Below are 8,225 nucleotides of genomic sequence, written 5' to 3'. Positions count from 1 at the left end.
GCATCCAGAAATATCATAGAATGGTGATCGAGATCACCTTCACGGGGATCATCCTTTGCAAATTGGGGGAAGGGAACCAATCAAGTCACCAAGAAGTTCCCGAAACTTGGTTTAGTATTAAGGTTCTTCTCTTCCAGCGTTTAGTATTCAAGTTCTTCTCTTCCAGCCCCTGGCCCCTCTCTGATAAGTCAAGTTTTCAAAACGAAAATAAAATGAAAAATCTGGTTCGATGGCTCTTCTCCACTACCCGCTTTACTACTTTCTATTTTTTCTTATGTATTAAGTTTATTACTTTCGATTTTTATATTTTTATTCCTTTGTCGTTTTATATTCCGCCTAATACCAATTTTCAATCTTTTTAGTTCGTGCTTCGTCGGCTCCTCCTTTCTGATCACTCTCCCGCCGGAGATTCAAGACCCCCAGGCTCTAGCTCATTTAGCAGGGCTAAACTTCTATCTGAGTCTTTACGAGCAGGATCCGGGATGGGTTACGTTCATTCAGAACGAGCTTAATCACAATACCCCCCTGGAAGACATACCTGGGCGGCTTAAGCTCTTCCTAATGGAAGAAAAGCTCTCTTCTATGCAACAAGATGTCATTCAGGAATTTGTGGCGCTTTATCAAAGAGTAGGGCCTTATCTACCGATCGAGCCCTACTTGGTCGATGAAGCGCTTCGTTCCTATCTAGACCATATTCATGCAACTGATTCTTTCACTGTTCTCCAAGCGTCTTATCAAGATCTGTGGGAGAATGAGGGAGGATCCGTTTTCTTTCGAAATGTTGTTTCCCACAACCGGGATATCCTTGAGGCGGAAAGCTCCGCAAGGAGGTGCCTGGAAGTGGAATAGAGGATCCGGTGGGAAGAAATCCCCAAGGGCAAGGCAAGTCTCGAAAGAGCTGAGCACGAGCATGCTCTCGACTTGTTTAAGTCAGAGGATCTTAGAAGGGAATTAGAAAAAAAAAGAGCGGGGCAGCTCAGTAATTCTGATTCTTTTCTCTTCCAGCCCCCCGGCCCCTCTTTGATAAGGAAAGTTTTCATTTCTCAAATCAAAAATGACAAATATGGTTCGATGGCTCTTCTCTACTAACCACAAGGATATTGGGACTCTCTATTTCATCTTCGGTGCCATTGTAGGAGTGATGGGCACATGCTTCTCCGTACTGATTCGTATGGAATTAGCCCGACCCGGCGATCAAATTCTTGGTGGGAATCATCAACTTTATAATGTTTTAATAACGGCTCATGCTTTTTTAATGATGGTTATGCCAGCGATGATAGGTGGATTTGGTAATTGGTTTGTTCTGATTCTGATAGGTGCACCTGACATGGCATTTCCACGATTAAATAATATATCATTCTGGTTGTTGGCACCAAGTCTCTTGCTCCTATTAAGCTCAACCTTAGTAGAAGTGGGCAGCGGCACTGGGTGGACAGTCTATCCGCCCTTAAGTGGTATTACCAGCCATTCTGGAGGAGCAGTTGATTTAGCAATTTTTAGTCTTCATCTATAAGGTATTTCATCAATTTTAGGTTCTATCAATTTTATAACAACTATCTTCAACATGCGTGGACCTGGAATGAATATGCATAGATTACCACTTTTTGTGTGGTCCGTTCTAGTGACAGCATTCCTACTTTTATTATCACCTCCGGTACTGGCGGGGGTAATTACAATGTTATTAACCGATCGAAACTTTAATACAACCTTTTTTGATCCTGCAGGAGGGGGAGACCCAATATTATACCAGCATCTCTTTTGGTTCTTCGGTCATCCAGAGGTGTATATTCTCATTCTGCCTGGATTTGGTATTATTAGTCATATCTTATTAACCTTTTCAAGAAAACCGATTTCGAGTATCTAGGCATGGTTTATGCCATGATAAGTATAGGTGTTCTTGGATTTCTAGTTTGGGCTCATCATATGTTTACTGTGGGCTTAGACGTTGATACGCGTGCCTACTTCACCGCAGCTACCATGATCATAGCTGTGCCCAAAAGAATCAAAATCTTTAGTTGGATCGCTACCATGTTGGGAGGTTCGATACAATACAAAACACCCATGTTATTTGCTGTAGGGTTCATCTTTTTGTTCACCATAGGAGGGCTCACTGGAATAGTTCTAGCAAACTCTGGGCTAGACATTACTCTACATGATACTTATTATGTGGTTGCACATTTCCATTATGTACTTTCTATGGGAGCCATTTTTGCTTTATTTGCTGGATTTTACTATTGGGTGGGTAAAATCTTTGGTCGGACATATCCTAAAACTTTAGGCCAAATCCATTTTTGGATCACTTTTTTCAGGGTTAATCTGACCTTCTTTCCCATGCATTTCTTAGGGCTTTCGGGTATGTCACGTCGCATTCCAGATTATCCAGATGCTTACGCCGGATGGAATGCTCTGAGCAGTTTCGGTTCTTATATATCCGTAGTTGGGATTCGTCGTTTCTTCGTAGTTGTCGCAATCACTTCAAGCAGTGGAAAGAACCAAAAATGTGCGGAAAGTCCTTGGGCTGTTGAACAGAATCCAACCACACTAGAATGGTTGGTACAAAGCCCTCTGGCCTTTCATACTTTTGGAGAACTTCCTGCGGTAAAAGAGACAAAAAGCTAAAAAAAACCTCTCCTAACTATGAAGGAAGTTTCATAGAGATAGGTGTGGGGAAATAAGTTCTTCATTTGAAGAGTTAGTTGGCTGGCCTACCGGCCCGCAGATTAGGTTGGCTTTTATCGCCAACTGAACTGCGTAACCAAAGCGATTCCTTCTTGGTGGAGATAGGTGGGTCCTGGTCCAACCTAAGTCAGTTCGAACCTGACGGGTCGTTCGTTCGTGTGGAGAATCTCTCTCCTTACTCAAGATTTCTTTATCTTCAAGGCAAGGCATATTCATATGTAGAAGAAGGGGGAAGTGTCTCCATTTACGCTCATAGAACCCGGAAAAAAGAATATACCGTCGTTTAAGGACCAAGGATGCGATGTGAGAAGCGTAGGTCGGAGTAGCAGGAGTATGCGACAAGCAGTTGCATGTTTGATGTGGGTCTGTAATGAGATGAATTAGAACACTTGGAATCCTCGCGGATATAGCTGCCACGAGGGCTCTTTCCCACTTAATAGATTCATTCCTTCGTTACGGCGGTTGAGGGTACCTGCCGTTCAGAGATGCTATCAGAGTAGGAAAGTTAGCCAAGTTATCCTGCCTAGTTTAGATAAAGCACCCCGATCATACCAAACGCAACCCGATCATTGTATACATAACATAGTGGAATTTGAGTAAATTCTCTCTGCCTTTCCCATTTCCAATTCAAAAACCACTAGGCATAGAAGGAAATCTTTCCCGGTAGAAGGTTCTCAGTAATCAGCAGTGGGAATAAGCCCTTCCAGTCTTTTTCGCCTAAGAAGGTTTTGGAGGAGGAACCTATGGGAACGGCAGTCCTGCATCGAGATTATTAGTTGCTTACCGCTGCACATTTTATCAAGATCAACCTGTGGGAATAGTCGTCCCTTCCTTACCAAAGAAAGAAAAAAGGAATGAGGCGGTCTGGTTTACAAGTAAGAAAGAAATAGGATAAGGGTAAAGGTGACGTTTTAGCTCTTCGTTCCGCTCTTGGTTACAGGCTTTGTTAACCGGACCGGAAAAGGGGGCATTTTCTGGGTAGGTTTCCCTATTAAGTCAGCGCCGGATCAAGATTGGAGACCACCACAAGCAGAGAACAAAAAGCCTAAGAGTGGTGACCAACCATCTGCAAAAGGAGTAACAGAGCAAAGCGGAGAAGATAAGGAAGCTCTTAGGTTTAGTGATTCATACATGTCCTGTCTTCTGTTTCCAGGGTTTTGATTTCCGATCCAGAGCTAGTCTACTTATTTATTTTATACGGAAACGTAATTTTGCATATTATACAGAATTTGTCATACCAGGTTTTCCTAGAGTTGAGGAATTCTATCCATTCCAGGAAAAGCACTGGTTTGAGAAACTACACTACAGGAAAGTACTAAGGAATAGGAAGCTGCTACTTATACTTATTATTCTTGTCCAAAGATGCCAGGCCGAGACAGAAACCCAACTAGTGAAATAGAACGGATCTCTCTAATAAACTGGGGTTCTTCTCTTCGGGTTGCTGGTATCCTTATATGGATCCGTCTTGTCTCCTCGGCTCGATAAGCTAGCAAAGTCAGTTCATTGGATTGGTCTGTCCGGTCTGTCAGTCAGGAAAGCACGTCAAGTCGGTTAATAGCTCTGGTCCGGTTTCTAACTCGGTGAATTGGTATGGTCTGGAGGCCCGGCAATAACAATAGCAGACATGTCAGTTGTTCAAGTCCGTCTGGTTGATAAGTCAGCTCGGTATAGAATCTTGTCTGGTTTCTGAAGTCGGTAAAGTCCAATCAGTAGAGTGCTACTTAAGTTCCTCAAGTAAGGATCTTTGATTCCTCCAATTCGGTAGGTAATCATAATAGTCTCGGCTCGGAATGCGAAGATGCTGCTAATCTGTTAAAGGGATCTAGATCGCATTTATTTGATATGCGTCCCTTCTTCAACCCCGAATGTGTAGCTGACGCCAGGGAATAACGTAGTTCTAAAGTAGTGACTCGTGTCTTGGAGGTCGTCCATCCAAATGTTCCTCTTTGCCATTGCCCGCGTCTACTCCTATAACCGAATCGATGGCCTATAGCGCCATGCCATAATGAAATTCTTGATCATTTCTTTGTTCGTAACATGGCGTAGTGTATCACTGGGTGCCACAATCCCATTCAATTCTTGTCCATTCAATACCATGGATATATCGATTTCTATTTTCAGAAAGCTCCTATTTCGATTGATGTCTCTAGCAAATATATGCGTAGCGTATGTCAAGATAAAGTTAACCAATCCGTATGACGGCAGGGAGCGGAGGCAGCTTCAACTCAAGTGAGGAGCAAGCTTACCTCAGGCGGGTAGATTGATCGGCTCCTTCATATCTCGGGATTTCGCTTAGGCCACCCAGGCCATACCATAGAAAAAAGATCTGGTTTCCTTTCCCTCATCAACCTGCCGCTGCCGTTCTTTTATTTCACGAAAGAATCTTTCCGTCCGTATTGAGCAACTCAAATTCCTAGAAAGCCGTTGGTGCACCCACCAAGTGAGTAACTACTAATGCAGTGAGTAACTACTAATGTTACGAACAAACAAACTTTCAAAAAGTGGACCCAACAAGCAAAGCAACGGATTGGGCTGCACTGCCTTTCGGCGTTTTAGTTAGGCGCATCCTCTTGCGGGATGAAAATCTGCCATAGCACGCTCCACGCCTTTGAAGGAACATTTGCTCGATGATGGTCCTACCCTACGCGGGCTTACTAACGATGGCCAAGCACGCAGTCATTCCCGTTCTATTTGACACGGGCGTATACTGAAATAGGCATAAGGCCGCTAACGCTAAGGAGACAGCACCGCTTCTTTGTTCGTAACTAGGACATGTATTGATGCTAGAGGCAGACTCCTGGCACTTATCACTCCTTAGATGAAGCAAGACAAGAGTGAGTCCGCTAAGGGACAAGTATGACTCAAAAAATGATGGCAGATTTTTATGGAAACGATTATATTTTAGTATATTGTATCATTGGGTTTGTCATTGTCGATAGCTATTCTTGTCACTGTTAGGGCTGGCCGGATGATCCATCACATAAATGCTACTAATGTTGAAACACAAGTAACTGATATATCCAAAGATGTTCTTAAAGAACAAATCATTTATCAATTGGAAATACTCTATAAAATCTATAGAGATACTACTGAGGGTGTGCACTTACCGGCAGGAGTCAATCTCCAAGAAGTAAGCACACATCTATTTTTTGTAGACGAGAGAGTGAGCCTTCTAAACAGTATCTACTGTGATCTTATTGCAAAGGGAACTGGAAGTGAATACTTTGGCCAAGTTATACAATTTCTTCTGGGATATCTTGTTGTGGGGCTTTCCAAAGGGTCGTTCTGAGAGTGGTCTCTTTTCTTTAAGGTTGCATATATTGTTGGAGAAGGGAGGGATCCAGGCCAGGTCTAAAAGTGCCGAGTTGGGTTTGGGACAAGATCAGGAAATAGTGCATCTTATATAGTGGGTGCCAACTTGATTGCTGCTGGGATTGCTTGATAGGAAACTTTGATTGATACGAGCAGATGTGAATGAATTGAAATAGTCAATAGTGGTGATATGATCCCGGTATCTACACTCGGATCTACTTCTGCTACCGAGACTGCTGCTACTGTAAAAGCATCAGGAACATGTCAATTCATTGAATAAAGTGCTCTTTCCATTGATTTATGGATGAAATCACGAAAAAGAGAAGGAACCACCGATTCTGCATCAAAAACAGGGGTTTTGGAGCCAGTTTCTCAAATCGTAAGTAGATCCAATCCAGGGCAGTTGATAAGTGAGGTTCTCCGGTCGAATGCAAATAAGCCAGAGCGTATCTCTTGTTTCGAGGAAGAAACAAACATCCTGGTCTCAATAGATCTTGATTCTATGCATGCGTCAGACACATCACGAGCCGGAACAAACGAGTGCTTTCAACTCACGAGCCGGAACAAATGAGTGCTTTCAACAATAAGCAATACCCGAGCTTCCTTCTACCAACCAGGATTCCGATACCAATTCCAATCTGGCACAGCACAAGGAAGTAGCGCACCAGAAGAACCAATACGAGAACCCTTCCTTCCAGCCATAATCCGTCTTTCTTGTCCTTTGCATTCGAGGAATGGGATCTGCCTTGTGGAAACAAAAGCTATTTGTTCGAGTCAAGCAAGCGGACAGTCAGCTAAGAATACTGGAAGAGAACTCTCTAGCCCTGCACTTAAACTAGACTAGAAATCCAAAAAAACACTAGTTTTGGCCCATAGCGAAATAGAGTTTTTCTTCTCCGCGGACTCCCCATGCTTGGAGCCATAGGCTTTAGGACTTTTGACACTAGGGAATCATACTTTGATCAGATCCATGGACAGGCTCCTGAGGTCAAATCGGACTATGGACTTTTCCAGCTAAGTGAAAACGCACTTCACTACTAGCAAAGAAGTCAGCTCAGGGCAGGGCCGTTGGTAATCTCAGATAAGAACTTGCCGGGATCCTTCCATACCTGCCATCCACCACTACTACTGATCGTTTCCCAGAACGAGCCATACCTTTTCCCAGAATGAGAATACGGCTGAGGACGAATAGCGGCGCCTAGCTTTAGTTTCCACACGACATGATGGATCTATCACTCTCTTTAGCCAGGCCATTCTCTAGAGGAGAGTTCCGAGAATGAATTCCAATCTGGTACCAATCATAGAAATCGTATTGTAGAGTTCTTCTCACGCCTAGCATAGCTACAAGCATTCCTTGAATGCAGAGACAAGACGGAGGATATCTGATCCCGCGGAACATCTGCTACCAACTACGGATTACCTTGTTTCCATGAAATCCATGTTTCTGGCACCTTGGCCCCCTCTACCTACGAAATTCTGATTCCTATTGCTTAAGAAAGTATAGCAGAAATAAAGTCTTTGGGTAGATGAGGTCACTGATTAGCCCGTTGAGCTGCTCTGTCCCCTCTACCGGGATGGGATGGTTTATGCGCTTGTCCCGATGAAGCTTAGGATCCGATAGAAACACGGGGTCAACTAAGGAAAAAAATGGGAACCTTTGCATGACGCGCCTTCCTCAGGATGTGCGCTCTCTTTTCAGGATTGAGAATGACGACACAGCCTGGAGGTCTTTTGTCTACTTCTTCTGTCCAGGCCTGTTTAGCATTCTAAGCAGCCGCCTTCCTATACGCATAAAGTGGAGTTATATTAGTACCTAACACCACAATATAAGTCTTATTATAAGTAGGATCACCCACATTTATTTACTAAGATTTGCTTTATGAAAGTAAATGACACCAGGATGGTTTCAAAATATCTTTCTGATGATAATAATCAAGAAGGTAGCGTACTCACTCTTATAGTATAAGCTTGTACAAGTAAGCCGGTATTAAACTACTCTTATTAGGCAAGCTGGTAAAGACCTACTCTTAGGCATCGATAGTAGGTATTGTCAATTTCTTCTTTTTTTCAAATATCCTCAACCACATGGCCAGAGAAGGGAAGTAAGGAAGAGTATAAGTCTAAGATATAAGTAAAGGTGGGGCTAAGACCTCTAAGTCAAAGAGTGAGGGCGTTAGCGGATAGTATTTTGGAATGCTGATGTATTTGATTGATAAACCATTGAGTCGTAAATG

The 8,225-nt window shown here is 43.2% G+C and overlaps 1 pseudogene; it reads left to right on the top strand.

Annotated features, from left to right (window-relative positions):
• The first annotated feature begins 212 nt into the window (after positions 1-212).
• LOC147958856 (uncharacterized) lies at positions 213-1,254 on the top strand (annotated as a pseudogene).
• Positions 1,255-8,225: the final 6,971 nt, after the last annotated feature.

Source organism: Triticum urartu, chromosome 7A (genome assembly GCF_056163025.1).
Source record: "Triticum urartu cultivar PI428250 chromosome 7A, HENAU_Tu73, whole genome shotgun sequence".
Classification (NCBI taxonomy): Eukaryota; Viridiplantae; Streptophyta; class Magnoliopsida; order Poales; family Poaceae; genus Triticum; species Triticum urartu.
This window is presented reverse-complemented; position numbering and strand designations above follow the sequence as displayed.